This window comes from Cataglyphis hispanica, chromosome 8 (genome assembly GCF_021464435.1).
Source record: "Cataglyphis hispanica isolate Lineage 1 chromosome 8, ULB_Chis1_1.0, whole genome shotgun sequence".
Lineage (NCBI taxonomy): Eukaryota > Metazoa > Arthropoda > Insecta > Hymenoptera > Formicidae > Cataglyphis > Cataglyphis hispanica.
The window spans coordinates 6,319,856-6,342,603 of record NC_065961.1 but is presented as its reverse complement, the minus strand read 5'-3'; the positions used below and the strand labels follow the sequence as shown (position 1 = coordinate 6,342,603).

The following is a 22,748-nucleotide window of genomic DNA, read 5'->3' as shown; positions in this document are numbered from 1 at the left end:
AGTTACGGTAATTAAAAATTGAGCACTTTGTCGATCGCTCTTGACTTGCAATAAATGAATCGCTTGAGAAAAGAACAAATTGTAATCGAAGACTTGGAAGAGGAACTAAATGCTAGAAATAGAAAAATGAATAATTAATAGCTAAGTTTAATAGAAATACATAATTAATATCTGAAAAAATATATTCAAAAAAGATTTTATTTCTCTCAATATTACTATGTTGACATACAATTTGAACTTTATCAAATCTCGTCTGAATTATCTTACAAGAAAATACAAGTTTTATCAAATAAATGAACAAACATATATCCATTCACACAAATAGCACAAGCGATTCTGTTTTCTGGCCTTCTTTCCCATTTGGTGAAATTAACGAAAAGGCGGAATAAGGAAGCATAGAGATGGAAGAAGGTCGGAAGGGCACCCTTCGTATTTTTATTACTGTCAGACCCCTGCTAACGTTACGAGTTGGGATATCCACACCCTAGCATTCATTCCACTGCAAATTTGCCCTGTGACGTATCGTAACGGGCGGTATACGAACAATGGAGATACGCCAAATGGAAGCAAGCATCCGACGAAGATGGTGTTGACGGGTTCGGCTTTTACTTCTGCATGGCTTGTAACACAACCGCGCGGCGATTGTTGCACGTGTGTATCCGCCATGTGGCACCTCTCCCTTTGTCAGAGAGATCGCGTTTAATTTTCGCGCAATTTGATACGCCGCTTCGTAAACGTAATGCGACACAGTGTGATAGCAATACGATTTAATGCACGGTATAACGCTATCGATTAATCGAAATATAAAGAAATATAAAGAGTTTTTCTTTATTTAATAATTTTTTGAATTGTTAAAATTTATATAATAGTTTTGATTTATTTCTAACTTGCGAAATTAATTAAATTTGTAAATAATGTGCATTGTAAATATTTATTATATTTTGCAATTTCGTACATTTAGAAAATACGGAATAAAATTGAAATCTCTGCAAATTAGTATATATTTACAGATATATCACATATTTATATCGTCGCGTACAGAGAAATTGCACGTTCTTTGACATATAAAGTGCATTAATGCAGCATATGTTCTTCAAACAAAATATTAAATTATTGGTTGCGCAAATATTAATTTCGCATTATATTAAATTATACCGTTAAGAGATTGCGAAAGAAATTTGTAAATAATTAGTAATTCAGGGAAGAATCAATATGAGTTATATATTTATAGAGACTGGTTGATGCTATTGAATAACGCGGTCTCTGCGATGCGTTGCAGTAACAAAATTTCGACGTTGGCGTTATTGCTTTCGGATAGGCGGGTAATATAGCGTCATGACTGTGCGCGAAATGGGAGTCCCGTGTCAAAGTTTGTTTGAGTTGGAATCCTGTGAAATTTCGTGGGGCAAAATTAACGGAACGTATCCTGTGGTGTGGTATCATTTTGTGAAAGATCAATCTACAATTTTGTCAACGAGACCTTCCATGATTACGCCCTCCATGATTATTAATAATAAAATCATATATGTATATAAATATAATAAATATGATATATTCGAATATATTGAACGTAGATTTTTTTATAAATAAATGATGAATTACGTCTCAATATTGTAAAGAGAAAATTATAATAAAAAATATTTTATAACAAAATAATATATTTTTAATATTTAATAAAAAAAAGAACATTAGGATGATTTATTCGTTTATATCAACGAAACATGATCTTATATACTGTTATTTCGATTAATACAGTTTTTAATTAATATTGTCTACAAGGATATAAATAAAATGAAATTATTGCGATAAAAATCTCTTATAGTAGATTTACGTAAAGATTGAAAGGAGTGAGAAAAATATTGTCGACATTATGTTTAATTATTAATTTAATACGCAAATAATTTTGTTAATTTTAATCTTGTCATTTGGTTACCTAACACAATTGTTCTGATCTATTCATAGAAATTTTGCGGTCATCGCACGTTATTTGTGGTCATTGCAAATAGCAGACGTTCTGTTTAACAAATAAACTGACAATCTGATTATCTCGGTTTGATTAAATCAACGAACTACATCTGCGTCCGCGTAAATTCACGGCGACGCATCTGGCGTTTTCAATTCACCTCATTTCGCGAGGGACGATTATCGCCTACGCCTGTTCTGAATCGGAGATTTCGTTTACCTTTGAACGATATTATTTGTTTAGCCAGGATTGTGCGGCTAATTACTCGCGCGTGCATTACATTATCGCGCTCGGATGCTAATCGAAGGACAGCGGAGCACAAAGATCGGTTCGACTCGTCCGTACACGTGCATCAGCGTCGTTATGGAAATGAGTCGCGCGACTAATCACAATCATTGCCAATGGCTGCGACATCGACGACTGTTAATCAGTCAAACGCGGACACCGAACAGTTTGCGCGGGACGCTAATGAGAACGTAATAACTCGTACGCAAATCCCGAAATTATCTATTCCATAAATTGTGGCATGTGAGTTTCTACTTAGCTGCCATGCTGCTTCGCTCATTATTATTTATTAATTCGAGCGTAATCGCTTGATATCATTTCGAAGTCAATCTGTCCGCGAAACATAATCATATTCTTCCAAATCGACGTGTATGCTTACTTAATACCGGTTTGTATGCGGAGCAAATTTATTTGGACTTTACCATATTGCTTTTGAGCAAAATGTTATATTATGAATTACATTATGAATTAAATGGCAAACAAGTTTGTTTGTGCGATTGATTGATATTGCAACTTCTAACTAGAAATGTGCGTGATAATTTTGCATAATACATAATCAGCATAATAATGAAAACAGCATAAACTACATTCAGTATTTCATAACAGCATATATTAATTATTTGATTTTATTTTATCATAACTTTTCACTTTTCTTCGTGATATGCAATTAAAATTTATTCTAGAGTAAAATACGCGTTAATAAAAGTCTTTTAATGTCGCGAATATATTATTGAATTGAAAAATAACCAAAAGCATAAAAATAATTTTTCATATTTTGCATTGACGAATATAAATAGAGGACTAAATATATAGTATTATAAAATATACGCGCAAAATATTCCATGGGGACGACGCCCTTTTCAAACGCGATGCGAATAAAATCGGTGGAGGTCTTTTCGTCCCCATAAATATTCAAAGCAGGATAATATTTGCCCGAGCACGTTTAATGTAAAGTGCAGGTAAACATGCAGCTTTTGTAAAACAATAACGTTTGATCATGAATCGTCAGTGCACCATCGCTGCGAGGGGAAATTCAGGCCTCCTTTAAAAAAATGTAAAATTGGAAGTAGAGAAAAAATATGTCAGCGTATTTAAAAAACCGGCGTATTTTAAAAAGATATTTATCTTGAGGATCGAAGCGCAGAGTGCTCTGGCTTTTGCAGTCATTAAAAGGCGCTTGTTGAATATTGAATGAACATATATTACGCATCGCCGCATCACAGCATTGATGATTTAATTGATGCAACAACTGATTGCATACTGAAAGCTCAAGAATTAAAAAAGAATGCAAAAAGAATATTAGTGTGTTTAATTCAAATTTATTTTTTTTTTTTGTCGCGGACAAATATATGCCGCGGCAAGTTAATTGTAACCAAAAATACATCGTGATGAAGTCTAGTATGTAAAATAAATTGTTTTTCGCGCAAAAGGAGAAAATTCTAGAAATATCAATTTATCGCAATAGATTTTCGGTAATATTGAAATACTGACATTTAACCGATAACAGACAAGATATTACGACTGAATCGATCAATTTTATAAAAATTTGATATTTTATTTCAGAATTTTTTTTTTATAAATGTCATTTAAAATAACATGCAATAATAATGCACTAGTTAGAGTCTTCATCATTGTATTTGAAATACATGATTATAAAAGAATAATATTTTTTTTTAATTTAACCATACTTTAACAAATATCCAAAATCATTATCGAACATTTATCTTTTATTTGATACAGCACTCGACGTATTTTCTAAGATTCTATTTTCTTTTATGTTGCAGGTGGGTTTTGAATCTTATAGGTAATGTGAAGAATATGTTACCCGAATCGTCAAGAAGTAAGTGGGATAAAAAACTTCTGGCAGTCAAACTTGTCTTTTATGTTGCAAGTATTCGATTTACGTAACTGGAATTCGCAGATGAAATCTTTGCAACGATCTCCGAATTTTCAACTAGAAAAAAAAACGATGCAATTAAAAAAGTGGAATGATTTATTTATTAATTCCATCGAAAAACATCCTAATACGAAACGGCTCCTATTTTTCAAGAACGTTATATAATTTATCGAAAAGAGAGATAATTTAAAATAATTTTTAAGCAAAAAACAAGAAAAACGACTAAATTATTTATAGAGATCGTTTAAGGCTTATTATCGGTACATTTAATGAAAAATTAATTGTCGATTATGCGCGTAATAAACGATCCTTTTTTTATCTTGTATGAAAATTTTGGCTGTTACGCGCAGAGTTGAATTTTTACATGCATTTTTATTTTAGTTTAAGTGGACTTTGTGTAATGTCACCAATTCTGCGCACGTGCTTAAAATTGTAAACTGCAATTTGCTATCCAAAATGTAAGCCACACCAAGTGTGACTAACCGAGCTTATCAAAAACACGTATCCATTTTATGTAAACACGTATCACTATTTTATTTTATGCTCCCATAAATAATAATTTAGGAAATTTTTAAATAATGAGATATAATTAATGCATTTGTTACGAACAATTTTATAATAAAATTAATATTTTTTATGTATACAAAAATCTTTTTAAATATTTAAATATTATGTAAATATTAAATATTATGTTATTTACGATTACTTTATGAAAAATTGTCGTTGCAACAGTATCGTTAAATATTTGTGCCAAATAAAAGAAGATGCATTGAAAAAGCTAAAGCTTTCTAGAAAGTCAGTTTTCACAGTTATCAGAAATATACTTTTGCATCCATTTGTTTTAAAAAACTATTTGTTTTCCCTGAAGTAGACGTAACGCGCAATATACTCTTGCTCGGCACCATTTATGAAATTATATTAAGACAGTTATATAGTAGCATCGCGCAAATAAATGGCGATTTCTAACAATACCGCGGTCGTTCTCAGGGTGTAAATGAAACCGCATGAGGGTGGTTATTTCGACCTGCTACTAGAAACTCTGTCTCCTCTCTCGCGGCAATACGTTTAGTTGCAAATTGCAATGAAGCTTGTTATCATGAAAATACATGGCTAAATACATTACGCAATACACTCTTTCGTAAAATATATGCTTTATGTTATATTTATATTGTTTTTATTTAATTTAGAATTCTCTCAAGACACATTTTAATGGAATGAGAGATATAAAGTCTTATTATCTAATTTGCAATTTTAAAAGCACAATTTTTCAGCACATGCAAATTTTTATAATTATATAAGATTTTATAATTCAGAAATATCGATAGCTCAGTAGTTGTTCAGATAATTCTTGATCCGTTTTTTTCTTCGAAAAAAGGAATTGCACCCTATGATAAAAAAACCCGTAAATAGGAGCAATCACTGGGTATGTCTTTTCGCATTATTCAAAGTGAAGACTGTACTTTATCAAGGGCATTGAAAAATCTCGCGTTTCGTATCGCTATCTTAGCGATACCGTGTTTAGAGTGTAAATAGATCATTGGGGTGCGAGAACGAAAGTAAATGCCGACGTTGAGCAATATCGGGAGGAAACGACGATTGCCGGCTCGCGCTCTCCGACATACACCCTCGCTCTCGTAAATTCTAGGCTGGTTTTACGGCCGCGTGTTTACGGTGTTCGGCACGAACAAAGAACCCGGCGACGACGACGGCGCGATGGCAGCAGCGTTGCGCTTTGCACGGCTCCATAAAGCATTGTCAGCGGCAAGATCCCGGTCTTGACTAAAGTGAATATGTCGCTGACAAGGATGTACGGTCGTTTTATAGTCGATGAAGGCGACGAACGGGATCCACCACATGCTAGTCACGGACTTTACGCTCGATTTTTCATCGCGGCCTGCACTTGAATTATAGTTGCTTACCGACATGTCGTAGTCAGCTTGTTTACCTTGCTAGTCGAGCGCGGAGATGCAAATTAAAAAGTGGATGCGAACCTTAACTGAAATAAAGCTTGACGAAGAAATATTAGCGTAGTTTTTTTTTAATATATTCTCACACACAATGGAGCTGCACGCTAGCCCTCTGTTGATTTCAACAATTTCTATTTTTTATCTTTCTCGCTTCTTTTATTCATATCCATGAATTAACAGCGCGTACTGTTCCACGAAGGTACGTTCCTTGTAAATTTTCGATGAACCGCGTCTAAGCTCAGGCAGTTTCTGAGGGATTTCGATGCTGTACACCAGATTGCATTTTTCATGCGCTCTAGAATACATGTAGGTGCGGGAGCCGTGCGTCAGGGTTGACAAGTGGTTCTTGCGCACTGTCTGTCACGTGGAGGTGTGTCCGGGACGTCGTTCTAAGAGAAAGGGCGACACTTTACATGGAACGGCCACCGTACTCGGAAAGGAAAGACACTTTGCTCGTCTTGTCTCGCAAGTGTGACAAGAGCCGTGTCAAACGCCCTTCTCAATTCCGTCTACGTCGAAGCGAAAACGTTGTTCCTCGGTTAAAACTCGACGGAAAGTTTATTCAATTTACCGTTCCGTGTTCGACACATCTTCGCTCTTAGTTCGTCAACGTATATTTTTTTTTTTTTTTTTTTAACAATTCCCCTAATGTGCGTTATTAGACGAGCGAGACGATGACAAACTTTTATTTCTTGGCCGTTCGATGTTTTATAAAGTCAAGATTCTCTATTGTATTGTTTATTGTAGGAACGAGAACGTAATAATACGAGAACTTATGAGGATACCCAACAGCCCGATGCGGAACAAAAGGTGAATTTTTCAGTTAGTTTCAACTTTAATACAGACTTGGACATTATTTCTGGAGAAGTTTAATTTCAGACCCCGAGTTGCCAAGCTCTTTAATTTTGTAAGAATAATCGATTGCGAAAATTCCTTCGTACTTACGAAAGACAATCTATATGTCACTACGGAGAGGCAGATCTTTATTCCCTGTAGGATTAATGTATACTCCGTTTATAAAAGTTGCGACCGCAGCATTGAATCTCAGCGGAATATTAATACTTTGCAAGTCCAAAACATGTCGAAATAGATTTTTGTATAATTCAACATCGTTATTTTCAACTGTTTACAAAACATTAAACTTTGACGCGCGTATATTATATCATGTATCAATTATTAGGAATAATCGCATCATGCGGAACATCTACAATCTGTTAAAAGTAAATGGATTAAAGAACTAATTTCATTATAAACCGACGTGACCAGCATTCGCGTTAAATTCGATTCGCGTCGCTGCAATTATCGCAAATTTCATAATCTGGATAATCGCGTATCGATAACTTGAACTCTGTTGCACGGTTCTGCAAGCGTTGTGTCCGCTTCGTTTCAACATACATAGTTGACCGGTGTTTTAACGCAGGTGAAGCGATATCGAAACATGCATGTATCACCCGAGCGATGTTGCAACGACTACGATCTCCGAAATCGCTTACCTTGTGAATTCGCTTGTCGCTCGGTACATACAGTTATGTAGTTGCTCAACATATTTTCAAAAAAAAAAGTTATAGGAGGGAAGAAAAAAATGATCAGTCGATTTGTTACCATTCGCGCGAGTCGAAATCCCGTTTCATTCAATTGGCACTGCGAGCGAGCTGAATCTGATGGAACGTTCGCGGGAATGAAATCTGATTCTACGTGAGCGACATTTTTGCAGACCAGGCAAATGACGTCCCACGAATATCTACACAATCTCGTTCCGGAAGATTTAAGATTGATTTTGAATGCGTCAATGAATCTCTCATTGATAGAACATGCACGACTCTTGGGATATTCAGCGTAACAACTTTAAGTTCCGATTTGCCGCCCGTATAATTGCGGATCTAGAATTTGCAATTTAAATGCACATATCTTGCTGCATCTCTCGTTCTACTACTTGTTCGTCACATAAATCATTTATTATGTCAATCATAAATAATTGAAATTTGTCGCTTATGTCTCTGACAAATCAACTTCTTCGTTTTAAATGCTTAAAAGATGAGTGTAATTATTTTTAACTTTTAAGAGAAAGGGAGAGGAATATTTTTAAATCATAATTTCTAACTTATAAATGACAAAAATATCAACTTCCATTTATTTTTTCTTTTAAGAGAGAAAAAAAGGAAATGTTCTGTTTTCCATTTTATTCGTATCCTATCGTTCTCTCGGTCTCTTCTTTTGTGTCAGTTTCTTTCGAGGACGGTGGCATCCCTTATCAACTTTTCCACAGCGTTGGCGAGAATGATAACCGAGATCGACTTTTTAATTACCTATCTTTGCGCTCCAGTTTCGTACTTTTCGTGAAATTTCCTTCTCACGGTGCCACCGGGAACATTGTCAGATTCTTATTGTCACCAACAATAAATCTCACGACTGTCATGGCATAGAATTTTTCGGGAAATCCTCAAAATCTCATTACTCCATCTCTTTTGTTCCGATCCGCGTGTTCGATCGGATCTCATTCTCGATTCTGAAGAACGGCTGCAGAGATATTCGACAAACACATTTCGTATAGAAAGAGATTTTTGTCTCGTTTCTTTCGATAATCGTGTGATATCATAAAAAATAATCTAATAAAGTGTGACTAATATTCTTTTAAATGACATATAAAATTATAATAAAACAATTGTTCGTATGTCTTTATATCTTAGTTACATTTATTACAACAAAAGCCAGAAATTTGCTTATAAATGTAATCAAGAAATAAAAAAATTGAGAAAAATTGTTTTGCCACTAATTTCCATTGTGAAAATGACAGTAATAGAAGCTGAAACAAAAAAAGGTAAGTGTTGATACAAATGATAAGAAAATTATCCTTCGCAGTGAAATTTATTCACGTATCAAAACCTATCTCGCGCGATGATAATTGCGATTTACCGCGAATACGAGCGATAATATTGAATGCCATTAGTTTCAGTGCAAAATGTATTCGCGTTAATCGATGAAAAAGGTCGGCGGCGAGACCGTTGCACGATAGTTGCTAATGCTATCACTTTACTGGATAAACGATAGATTGTTAACAAGCGTGCTAGTCCAATATTATTGCAGCATTTTCTCAAAATTCTGCACTCGTCGGTACTTCATTTGCATGTTACATAAATTTCTCGTCAAATTAATTCCTCGCATAAAAAGCGACTCTCGTACATTTTTCTTTAACATGAGATTAACTCTGATTTTTAAATTACGGCTTATACATAAGGCTCTATATGATTTATTTGTAATATTATAATCGAGAGGGAATTATAAATACATGCACAATTAATTTTTATTAATTTTTGCATGTTGCAAAAAAATATAGGTAGAAAGATATTTATTGATTCATCTAATCGCGCATCGGCGAAGAAAACAATGTGGCATATGCATGAAACTATGGGAACTTGCATACCGCGGAAATGATATGCGGACGCCACTTTTTTTCACCTGTGACACTTTCTACGATATCACCAGCAATACCGGGCAAACCATAATCGATTTTATATTAACGCCATGCGTCGCGTTCTAGATCTTAACGATTACCATGCCTCTCTGTGCACAATTTACATAATTTTCGAAATATAACAGCTTTTGCGCGAAACGAGCACATGCCTTTTATGCAAATTATTAAAGACGCATCAACTTTTGGATCTTATTTAAAGAAATATGCATAATTTAGTAGTAATATCAAATTATAATCACGTCCCATAAATAAATTGCTAGCTAACATAAATTATTATGTAATAAGCACACACAATTATAGAATTAGCATTTTAATACTATTATTAAATTAAATTAATTACATTTCTCTCTCAATGTGAGTTTAACTAGTTAAAATTTTACGAACTTATTATTTGCGTCGATACGCAAAATGTAGTCTGTGAAGGCAGTTATAGTATCCCATATTACGATATGATATCTTAATGGCAAGCTTATTTTATAATTTTTTTATAATTATAACGTATTTTTTTACATAATTATGACTAAAATAATGCATGCGTTGTTTTATAACATATAGAAAATTAGAAAATAAGCCTGCAGATGGCTCGTCTGCCACGTAAAACAAGCTTTTGCGAAAAAGATCATTTTGCTAGTATGCTGATCTTTTAGCGACGTGATCGTGCAAGAAGGACATTACGCGGCGCATTTATCCCATCTCCGTTCTTTCCCATACCTGCCGCGGGGGAAATTATTCTAAGTGCTGACCTAAGTGTTTTGCTTAAGTGAATCACTTGGACCTACAAACATGCCGTGAACGATGAAAAATTCCGTACAGGATATTATGCAAATTGTGTGTCTACGTGGAAGAGGCGTTGTGTCGTTAAGTTCAAGTATGACGCTCGACATCGATTTGGCACGAAAATCGATTATGGCACTCGTTGGAGCTTTTGTACACGATGCCACGAAAAGGAAACTATCTGCATATCATTCTTCATGAAACATTTTTCTGTGAAATGTTGAATTAAATATGAAAACTAAAATTGCAGTTTTGTATTTATTTAGGAATTCTTGGCAAATATTTTCAAGTTAGTTTCTCATAGTTTTTTTGTTCCTCTCATTAAAAAAATTTTGCAAAATATTATTTTTAAATAAATTATACTAAATGTTGATGGAAAATAATTTCGATTAATCTGTTATTTGTGATTGTAAATTGATAGAACGCGAATAATACTTACTGAATTCTTCTGAATAATTCCTCTCAATGCAATTATATTCATGTCTTACTATCATCGGGATGCTCGTATCTCTTTGTGTAATCAATTTTCACTGTTTTAAGTTAGCCAGCAAAAGCAGTGGCTAAATCGGGTTAAATGCTGAGTGACATTGACGAATTAAAGGCTATTGCCGCTGGCAATCAGATAATCCTAACAAAGCTGGTTCCGACTTTTACTTAATGCTACATACTCCCCACGTTTCGCTTTAATGAAACTAAGCGGAAATAAAATAGTCAAGATAATATCAGATAACATATAATAATAAGATTAAAGTATTTAAAATTATAATGCTTAGAGTTTTTGAGTTTTAATTATTATATTATAATTAATTATATATTTGATATTTTGCTCGAGAATTCAAATTTTTATGATTCAAATTCTTAGACTTAAAAAAAATTATAAAAATTTTTGGAATTGCAACTTTTAGAATATCTGAAATTGCGATTAAAATATTATTTTATTTCATTTTTTATCGTTAATTAGGTTCTCGTGATTCGTCTATTTTTCGAAAGCACTTTTTTTTCTCTCTCTTATTAGTTTTGAGATTTTTTAATTTCCCGATTTGATTTCTCAAGAGGGAATCACAGATTGATCGCGCGAAAGATAATTATATACTGTCAGAATATGAGTGTGTGTATACTTGTTCAAAAAAACAAGTTTTTTTTTTTTATCACTTTTTAATAGATTTTATTAAGATCTTATTACAGATTATATTTTATTTCTTTAGATTAATTTATTATTTCATTTGCACATACATTGATTTTAATTTGTTATTTTAATCTATCCCAATGTAAACATTTTCATTCTTCAAAATACATCTACTTGCTTGTTTGTTCGCTCTTGCGCTCGTCGGTTCACCCATACGCCCAGTTACAATGCAATTGTTTTAAATCCCGACGGAGTTAGTAATACATACAGTGCTGCTATATTAAAATAATCGATTGTTTCGTTCTATCCTGCATTGGCAGTCCAAAACGATACCCACGAGTTACATCGGCCGATTTCCCAATTAATCCTAGAAGCTGATTTAACGGGTGTACATTTGTTACTGGCATTAGGCGCGCTCATTATTTATTGCGGTTCGATAAATTCTACCACGGTAGCGGGTGTTTAATTTTACACGCGTCCGAGAGCAATAATTAGAGGATGAAAAAGCCCCTATAGACGATCATTCGTGCATATTATCGGAAACTGATAAGCCACCGAAGAATTCCAAAATACGAGCAATATTTTATTGAGTTGCAATAATGCCATTATCGAGAAATTAATTCTGCAAGCTAGCAGTTTTATAGTTACAATTTAAATCGCACTTGTGGGACTCGCACTTAATCTACAATTTTACCTATATTTTTAAAGATATTTTAAATTTGTGCATTATTTTTATTTGATCTGCTAAGAATATATTAAAGCGAATTAAAATTTAACGATAACCATAAAGTTATACGTCTTCAAATTTGAACGTTATTTTGCTTTTACTGTTTACGTGTTAGTCACATTGATAATAAAATTATCAGAATAATGAAATCGATTTATTCATTCTGTCAGTTCAAATATAATTTATGATCTTATGCCCGATATAAATTATGCTGCGAAAGCAACTCGATTATCTCGATAATTAGAATGTAATAGTATCGTAATGCATCGGAAATGTACCTCACGATTAATTAATGTGTTATTAAATCGCAATGTTCAATAATTTACGATCATGCCACGTGATGATACGTAAAATGTAATGTATGTATGCATTGGGTGTAAAAGTATCATACATATTAATAATTGCATTTGTTATTAACAATCTTCAGATTTGAAAGTTTGAAAGTAGTAATAATAATATACCAATTAATTTTTTTTAAAAACGATTTCGGAGAGAAACGACTCACTATTTTTTAAAATTACTAATAAAATATTATTTTTATTGTTTTTTTCACGAAAATGCCAATAATTATATTTTTCTGCTTCTATTTTAGAACTTCTTCTATCTTAAATTTCTTAATCGTTGATGCGTAACATTGATGTAACTGAATATATATTTATAATATTGTATAATCGTGTATTGTGACATTGTCGTCATGAGACTACGACGCAGGAATAGACTGAATCCATCCATGCGAGACGCGACTTGGAATTTCGCCAGCTTTCGCTAGGGATTTCGCAGCTCCAAATTCACACATTTACCGATTCTTATTCGCGACTTCCCTATGCGACATCCTTTGCGGAATTTCTACTCCTTCGACGACAAATAGGGACGTCCGATGTCGGGCATTGCTTATATGCCACAGGGATTTCCCTTGGAAATTGCAACGTGAATAATTCGTCGCAATATGCGGCGTTCGCCGCGCTAGCAGCTTCTGAAATATTTCTATCAAGCGGCATCTTATTCGTGCCGCTCTTAAGGTTCCCGAAGATCCTTGATTTGTAAACTCCTGTGCGTAAGTTGCGATGATATCAAGCATCAATTATTTGCGCGAAGAAATTTTCGAGAGAAAATTATTTCCGTTTTATGCGAGTTTAATTTATACGATGTATAATATGATGCAATGTATTTATTGAATTATCTAAATATATATGAGGATTTTATTATACACAATATAGAGATCGTGGAAATATTTGTAAAATGTAAACTTTCTTTCTCTTTCTCTCTGGAAGATTATTTATAATAGAAAATTGAGTTAAATAAGAACTTTTAATCGATATTAATTAATTTATATTTTACAATTGAATGGCTACTTTATAATTTTAATTAATATGAAATATAATAATATATATAGCGATTATCATAATATTTGTGATGGTTATTAAATGATATCGCATAGTAATAATTAAACGCTTGGAAATATTCAGAAATGATTCGGATTACAACCGCGTTCAGCACCTCGTTATGCACCATCGGTCACAGAAAAATACGTGAAAACTTGCCAAATAGAAATAATTATTTTTCTGTGAATACCAAAGAATGCTGAGCTTTTGTCCGACTGTTAACTGATAAATTTTTTTTCCACACAGTTATTTCTCGAGTTGCAGTCTTTATTTCTATGAACATGATAGTATCATAAGAAATCGTAAAAAGACCCGTTATATAATAAAGAAGTTTCAAGAAAGAGAGGCAATGTTATCTATATAAACTTTTGCTAAGAAAGAGTGCGCTTTTGAATGTGTCAAAGAACTCGTGGATTAACGAAAAGCACACAGCTTGTTTATACAAGCATCTCCTTTCGAATCGCCGCTTTCGTTTCTCTTTGACGGGATTAAAATCGCGCGCGGGAGAAAACTTTCATTTTAACTTATGTTAAAGCGCACCAAAGTTCCGCAATAAGAACCTTATCGGTTGAAGGAGGCGCGATTCGCTAACTTTTCGCCGTGCGAAAAATGCCTTTGCATATATCGTTCTCGTTGTGCGTGCGTATATATGTATGAGAACAGGATCTTTGGGATGGCGGAAGTCATGCTGGACATTGTGTCCTACCGGAAATGTCGTCTTGCTCTGCTATCCGGTCTGCGGACCGGAATCGAGCTTCGAATGTTAGCTCTTCCTGTCGCGAATTTATCATCCCGGATTCCTAAATACCCAGAAGGATTTCCCGTCGTTCCCTTTCGATTCACGATAATACGAGTCACCGTGTAGCCTTGGATGAATGGGATTAAGTCGGTTCTCACGTAAATTCACGGAAGATCGAGGCATTCTATCGACGACGTGATTTATTTAAAAGAAGACAATGCGAAGTTCAATCCGGATGATACAAACACGACGATAAAATATTGTATAATATTATCGGCGTGTAAATATTTATCGTTGAAATTAGTATAACGGTAAATCCGTATCGTTATTATATATTTAACAATAAATATTATTTGATATTAAATATTTGTATTATATCATATATATAATTTAGATTGAATATTTACAATTTTTATCCAGAGTACATTTATTATAAAATAAATAAATGAAAAGTGTAATAAAGGCAAAAAAGCGAACACATTATTACGCAATAACATTAGTTTTTTTTTTATATATTAAAGAAAAAGAAAAAGTCAAGGTTTTGCAAGGAAACCTTGCGACGTTGATATTAAATATGTAGATAAAAATGCTATATGGGGATAACGCAACATCACTCGGCAGAATGGAAGTCGGAAATCCGTGGATAGAGTCCACTGCGAGCAATCTCCATTTCCTCCGACTCAGCTATGACCAGTTTCTCCTTCTTCTCGGTCAATTCCGGCAGAGGACCTATGAGGGACATTTGCAGATCCTTCGCAAGCGAGGGTGGTTCCCAAGGAGCGCAAGGATCTACTGTGACGGGACGTACTTTTCTCGCTTTTTCCGCCGCGAGAAAACTCTTCGGCATGCTCGTGACCTCCTTGTCCCTCACATCTTTTTCCGTTTCCCTTGACGTGTCTCGAGATTTTTTCGCAACCGTAGCGCTGTGCGAAATATTGTGATTAAATTATCGGAAAAATTTGGATCTACGGATATTCTTGAAATGATGAGGAAATCACGCGATATATACTATAAAAACTTTTGAAATCTCGAGTTGTTTTATTCTCATTCAAATATATTGACTTGAGTCTACTATGATCCGAAATTGTCATCAAATCAATATAATAATAATAGATAATGATAGATAATAGAATAATAATAGATAATAGAAATGAATTTTGTATAAACTTTTCCTACACTTGAAATCTCATTAGGTTTATACGAAAGGTTATACGAAATAAAAAAATAATATTTTTTAAAATAAAATGAGATAAGAAAAAACTCTCGGGACATTCAACGAAGAAATGGAATTCTGTAAATGAAATTATGTAGTCAAATCGATCGAAGCTCAATTCCGAAAAATTTAGCATTGGAACTAACTGGCAAGTTTTCTTGGTGGGTTTTCTTATTTTTATTCTTGCTCTACTAATTTCTTGAATTTCTCTTTTAGCTTTCTTCATGTCTTCCATCATGATAGCTAGTTCTTCAGGCGTCTCCTTCATCATCTCTTGAGAAATTCTTTCTTTGTCGTATTTTTTAATTAACTCCTTGCACTTATGAATGCGCATCAGTTGTGTCCAGGACTTTCTGCTCTTCTGTCTTCTGATTTTTTCCTTACGTTCTATCGACGTCCTTGATTCAACATCGGCTTCATCCCATTTTTCATCTTCGATTGCTCGATCTGTGGACCTAACATAAGCGATTCAATATGTGCTTTTTTGGATTTTAGAGTTGAAAGAGACTCGATAGTAGGATCGAAATTTAAGTTGAAATTATCGGATTTTTGATGACGTCAAGAAATTTCAAAAGCCATTAACATTCTGTCGACATTAAATATATGAAGCGTTAATGTTAATTTTTTTGTCAAAAATAAAATATAATTAAAAAATATTTTTTTATATTATTATTAAATAAATATGAAATTAATAAAGGATCCTTAATATAATATTTATCAGAAAATTATTAAGATTTTGACATCATATGTATTAAACGCAATTCAGTTGTAGATAAAAATAAAAGAATCTACTAATTGTAAGAAAAAATTGAGATATTTTGTATATGAATCGATTATAGTGGAATTTTAGCACACGTTAAAGATTTTTTTCAATACTTTTTAAAAATACGCTTATACCTAATTCTTCTTAATTTTCTCAACCTAGTCTTGCGACAACAAATGTCGGGTTTGCAAATGCCCATTTTGCATGGCCTTGGCAATCTGAAGACGGCAAGCTTCGGTCGTTTCTTTAACTTCTTTCTACGTTTTCGCTTGCTAATTTTCTTTACAGGAGATTCCATGATCGCTAACGCAGACAAGGCTTCTTCCGCTATTACCTCCTTTTGTTCAATGTCTGGCACTATTTCCGTCGCGGAAATCTCGGCGATCTCAATCTTTCTTAGGGTTTTCTCCCGATCTTCCTTAGATATTTTCTTAGTCGTTTTTGTCTCGATCTCTTTTGCTTCACGTACCGCATGCGCATTTTTATTCATTTTTCGAGTGGTAATTTTCTTTACCGATCGTGCTTTTATGACTGCGAATTCTGAATCTTCATCCTCTATATATTTCTGTTTTTCCTACGGATTGCGAACAAATGATGAAATAATAAAGCAATAAATAGAAATTTGATTATTTGTTAATAATAATTTTTTAATAAAAGGCCGTAAGGAAAATGTTTATAAATAACAATTGATTTAATAGATATTGAATTAATTACTTGAGAAGAGGGAATAATATTATTATAATATATATAATTTTTAGTGTAAAAAATTAATAATAGATTTCACAGAATAAAATTTTTACAAAAAGCAAAATTTTTGAACAATCAATATTATACCTTCTTGACAATTTCGAAAAATTTGTCTTCAACTTCCTGAAGTTCGGGGAATTCATCCTTAAGTTTTCTTTTTGATATAATTCTACTCTTCTCTCGAGCATTTTTTTTATTCTGCATCTTTCGTTTATTGTGATCGTTTGGTCGTTTATACTTCTTTCTATTTTTTAGATCCGTCAACATGACATCTGATGCTTCTTCTAAGGCAACCCTCGCTAATTTTATTTCTTTTAACCGCGTCTCTATTGCCTTCACGAAATGAGAACATCTCTCCAGGTACTGGCATCAAATTCGGAAAAGTCTGATGAACATTGCGTTTATGCCTTTCGTAGCTAATGTATTTTATAGAATTTTGATTATAATACCTATTTTAATAATTATATATATATATATATATATATATATATATATATATATATATATTAATCTCGTTATATTTTTGTTTTACAAATAATATCGTCATGTGACAACATTATATTTCATAATATCATTACTGATTTTGTCTTTGATTCAATATCTATCTAGCATGTATTGCTTGTTTCATTTCTCGCAAATTGATATTACATATTTTCGAAGAGACAAACTGTCCATCACTCACCGACGCGAGATCGTTCCTTTCGTTTTTATCGAACGAATATAATGCTTCCGTCGACTCAACAAGGTAAACATTGCCAGCGGAATTTCCGACGGCCAGTAAAGCTCCTGTTTCGTGTGCTGCGACTGCAGTTAATTTTTCTTCGCAAAGTTTCACTGTCAAGATTGGCTCGCGCAGACCTATCAGAAGATCCCATACAGTCAGCACACCGATACGTGTCGCCACATAAAATAATGAATGTCTTGTTTTGTTCCAGCAACCACAGACGGGATCCTCTATTATGAATCTAAGAATTAATAATTGTGTAATAAGAATTTCAGGTTCCTCGGTTATCGATTGATTAATTTACCATACTAATTGACATATAATTCTAATACACGTTGATTTTATTTATTTAAACTCTCCAAGGAATCAATTAGAGAAATAAACATAATAATGCATAAAAAAATTTAGAAAGATAATTTTAGTCTAGAACGATTATTTTCAACACATTATATTCTTCAAGATGCAGCATTAATTTATAGAACAGAAATATATTGGCATATATCGTAGCGTCTTTTTCATGAAAGTTCTTGTATCAAAGTTCTGAAGACGCTATTTTTGTAATTTAGATATTTTTTCCGATCGTTTTGTCTCAAATAAAATAAAAATACCTCGTCGATACAAGACTGCCATCTTTGGTATCCTCCGCCCAGATGTTAGCCGTGCAGTCGCCGACTGTCAAAAAGATCTTCGGATTGAAAGTACTACGATCGACGGAAAGAACTGGACCATAATGGGCGTTGAACCTGAGAGCTAGTTTTTCGGCTGGAGTTTTCGCCTTTTTCGAACCGCTGATCACGATACCGTTCTCTAGCCCAAACATGAATTTCGTAGCCACACTGGGTTCGTAGTCAGCTGACGCGACACCGATCGCCCGATCTATATTCGGCTCGTTTGGCATTTGAAGATCGAACAAAAGAATTTCGGTTGGTTTTCGCAACTGTCTGGTGTCCCACCACATGGCACTGCCGTCCGAAGAGCCTGAGAAGAACTCCGTATTGCTCTTAGTGGCGATCCACTTTACTACTGTCGCGAAATCCCTTTGAAAAGAAAGAATTATGCACCGAGCATGTATGTCTCATAAATTAATAATACGATTATGTGAACAGGAAGCTTTAAATTATTCTTTGTGCCCTTTAAGGACAATTAAATTATTTTATTTTAGTATTAAAAGAAAAATTACGCGCGACATGATGAACGTTGCGTAAAAATGAAATGAAACTTAATTGAGGTCGGAAACTCGCGACAGAGACAACATTTTATTCATTCATCATCTTGTCGCGCATGACCGCAAACTCGAAACGTATTTTCGGCCAGACGAAGGACAGAGCCCTCCGAGTACTGAATTATGAAATACAAAGTTCCCACATTGCGCACGGCCAGGCATGTTCGTGTTGAGATTACCTATGACTGAATTGACGATGAGACATTTGGACCGGAGAAGTACCCGTTCTGATGTCCCAGCTACAAACTTGACCTGACATTAGGCCGCTAACAAGTACGGAAGGATCCCGAGGATTAAACTCGTTGACTACAGTGGCGGACGAAGCCTCCAGTGCCATCCAGGGCTTATTAGGATTGACTGTAGAATGTTTTTTATAAAATTAATTTCGTAACGTCATCGATCATTGACATGATGTTTCGTGCAAATATGTAAAAAAATACATCGTGTTATTTTGGAAACGTTAAAGTATTATACTTGCGTAATATTTCAAAATGTTTAAAATAAAAATGTCATTTCGAGCCATTAGAGACGTAACGTTGAATATAATACAATTGCACTCCATTTTTAATATACTATAGGCATATAACATTGTTCGATTTATTTTTGAATCCTGTTTGCTTAGTATTTTATTAATTATAAACATAAAAAAGATAATCCTATAAAATTCTTAACATATGGAAAAAACATTGCATTTTTTTTTATATATTTTAATAGATCAGTAACAATGCCTTGCTGTTTGATCGATCAACTTCTATTGAGAGTTGTGGTAGTTGTATAGAGAGAATTGACTAGGACGGCGTCGCGCATTTAATTGGATAAAATCGAATTTCACGTGGCATTTTCCACTCTAAAACCTTAGTATCGGAATGCATCTGTTTTTCGTACAAAAGGCATGTTATAAAACGTATCCAGCAACTTATTTCTACTGAATAATAATATTATACTGTACTTTAATTTATCTCATATTGTATCGACAAGATATATATTTCTCTGTTAAAAAATTTGTCATTTTTTAATAAAATAATTTTCGAAATTCTATAAATTATATTACAAAAATAATTAGACAAATGACCGAAAAAAGTATTTCTATAAATTCGAAAAAAAGTGTTTTTTTTTTTTTTTAAAGACAAGATCATTTATTACGAAAACTTTCTTGCTCGCTATAAAAATTACTAAAAACGTTAATACGGATTTAGAGCGGAAACTTATCGCGGACGTTGTGGAACCCTGATTAAACGCGGCGTTTAAATGTAATCAGGATTTTTCCGCGCTTTTTCCACTTACCAATCTGCCAGATATACGCAATGTTACTGAAATCTGGCTCGGTTCCAAAAGAGCAATACGAGACTACCATTTTACTACCAGTGTCTGGCGACCAAGAAATATTGTTGACTGCTCGTATCGGCGTTTGCGGATCCTCGTATACGTTCACTGTTCTGAAATAAAATCCTGAGCTGCCATTTATCTTTAATATAATTTAAAAATGTCAAACTCTTGCATATTATCGTTATGATAATATGAAACAAAAATATGAGATTGTAGTATATCGAAAATAGTATGTATTGTCTATAAGGTGTGTGTGCGGTGATAAACTTTATAATATATTATATTAATTCTGCAATATTAATATAGTATTCGATGAATATATTATTATGGAATAATCCAATTTATATTGGGTGTTAAATTTTCTGTATTATATTTCCATTTCTGTTTTTAATTCATGCTTCAACTCTGAACTATTAAAAATCTTGTATTAAATTTAAATACTATATTATATTTTATATATGCCTGTGCGTGTATTTAAATGTACTTTTTTCTAGCTTTTAAAATCTTATTCACTGCTTCTATTCGCGTAAATAACTAAATAGTTCAGAGTTCGCAATTTTCACGCGCAGAAAATGGTCAGTTTAAAAGGGAGGAAAGTAAATTTAGCGGCAGGATGCATAATTCACGTTCGCTACGACTCCGGAATTCGGACATATGTTCAGATACCTTCGGACTCAAGCCGGGTTTAAATTTTAAATCTTTTGATGGGCGAACCAACGTAGTCGTTCTTGTCCTCCCCGAATATATACATTTTAAAATTGTCCATCTGGGATCACAAGGGCGCGCGAGCATGCTGCTGATATCGTATGATAATAAAAACGATTCTCTCCCCTTTAACTAAAGACGATTGAATTCTCTGATATTCATCGTTTCACAACCACGATATTTCGCCAAAAATTTTTCAACATGAATATTTCAGATTTCTCACTGCATAATTCACTTTTGTACTAATAGTTTTGATTCGTATTTGCCCCGAGTACATACATAATCTCTATATAAAGTTCACTTATGATAGATAATATACGGCGAAATTATAGATTTTTACTTAAGACTACGGGGTTTCACTAATTCTGTAGGAATCATATCGTCAAAGTAGTGCTGGTATATGTTAAGTGCGCCATTCTGAAGGACATTGTGTTCCATTTCCTGCGGCAAAGAAAACGTGATGACAGAAAAGAAAATGTGATTATCGTATTTTCTTGAAAGGAAGATGACATTGTATCAATCGCGTATTTAATTGATCGAGAAAATTATTCCTCCATCCACGATTTTGATTAAATCAATTTTTCAAGATATTTTTATCGGTGGAGAATAAAAATTTACGATAATTCAGTCAATATACTTGGAATAATTTGCGCAATCTCGGTGCCCATTCTTCGTCCTTCTCGACTCGTCTACGGAATCTCGCCGTAGCTTCCTCGTCCTTCGGATTGATTTCCTTCGGCCAACCACCCTCGAAGTGAAACATTCCGCTGCTCTTTGTCTGGGCTCCGACAGTCTGAGCCTGGAATTCCAGAGGAATGATTGCTGAAACGTTAGCATAGAATTCCATGGCGTTGATCGCCGGATCCTAAGCTTAGAGTTTAGATAGTTTTTATCTCAATTTTATCTACGTTTTATATGTAATTGTATACGATATAATAGAACAATATAATATTAAATTCAGATATTTGTTGAATGTGATTTGTTGGCGGTGATTACATTTCCATCGTTTCTATACGCCCTCATTTCGATGATAAAAATAAAAATAAATAAAAATATGAAACGTAAATTAATTTGTAAACCGCTACCACCGAGAGATGTATAGAGATGATTGTTTTGCAAAAAAAAGACTCGATTTATCCGATACGAGAAAATAAAAAATAAATAAAAGTGTACCACTCCCATTGATAAATATAAATATTAAATTAAATTATACTAAATTATATTAAATTAAATATAATTAAATTAAAGTATTTACGATTTTAATATAATTATTACTATTTATACTTTTTTCTTTATATTATAGAATATATTAAATAAGTCTCATAGAGGCCGCTCTACCGTTAATAAATTTATTTTAAATTTACGAGATGGAGAGTTTTAGAATGTCACACAAACGTTTTGATACATAAAATATGAGATGTAAAATTGTTATTGCTTTTCAAGTGATGTTGAATGACTGCCTTCGACATGTGCTGTCTCGTTATAAAACAAGTAAAAAAAAAAAATGGCTACGCACGTGAAATTCACGTGAGGTATCATCTTTTCACGTTGAAATTTCGTAGAAAGTTGCACGCATCAGACAGCGGACTCTGTGAGATGCGCAGATGCTGCGCCGTCAGGCGCGTCAGCCTGACGCCAGTTTTACCGCAAGTTGCGTCTAGTTCCGTTAAAGTAAAACGCAGCTGATTTTTGAATACATTAGTGGAGTTCTCGAAC

At 33.6% G+C, this 22,748-nt stretch overlaps 1 protein-coding gene across 4 annotated transcripts in view; it reads left to right on the top strand.

Moving 5' to 3' along the window:
• Positions 1-22,748, top strand: part of LOC126851536 (furin-like protease 1) — a 205,492-nt gene that overhangs the window by 112,762 nt on the left and 69,982 nt on the right. The gene's annotated exons all lie outside the window — the stretch shown is intronic.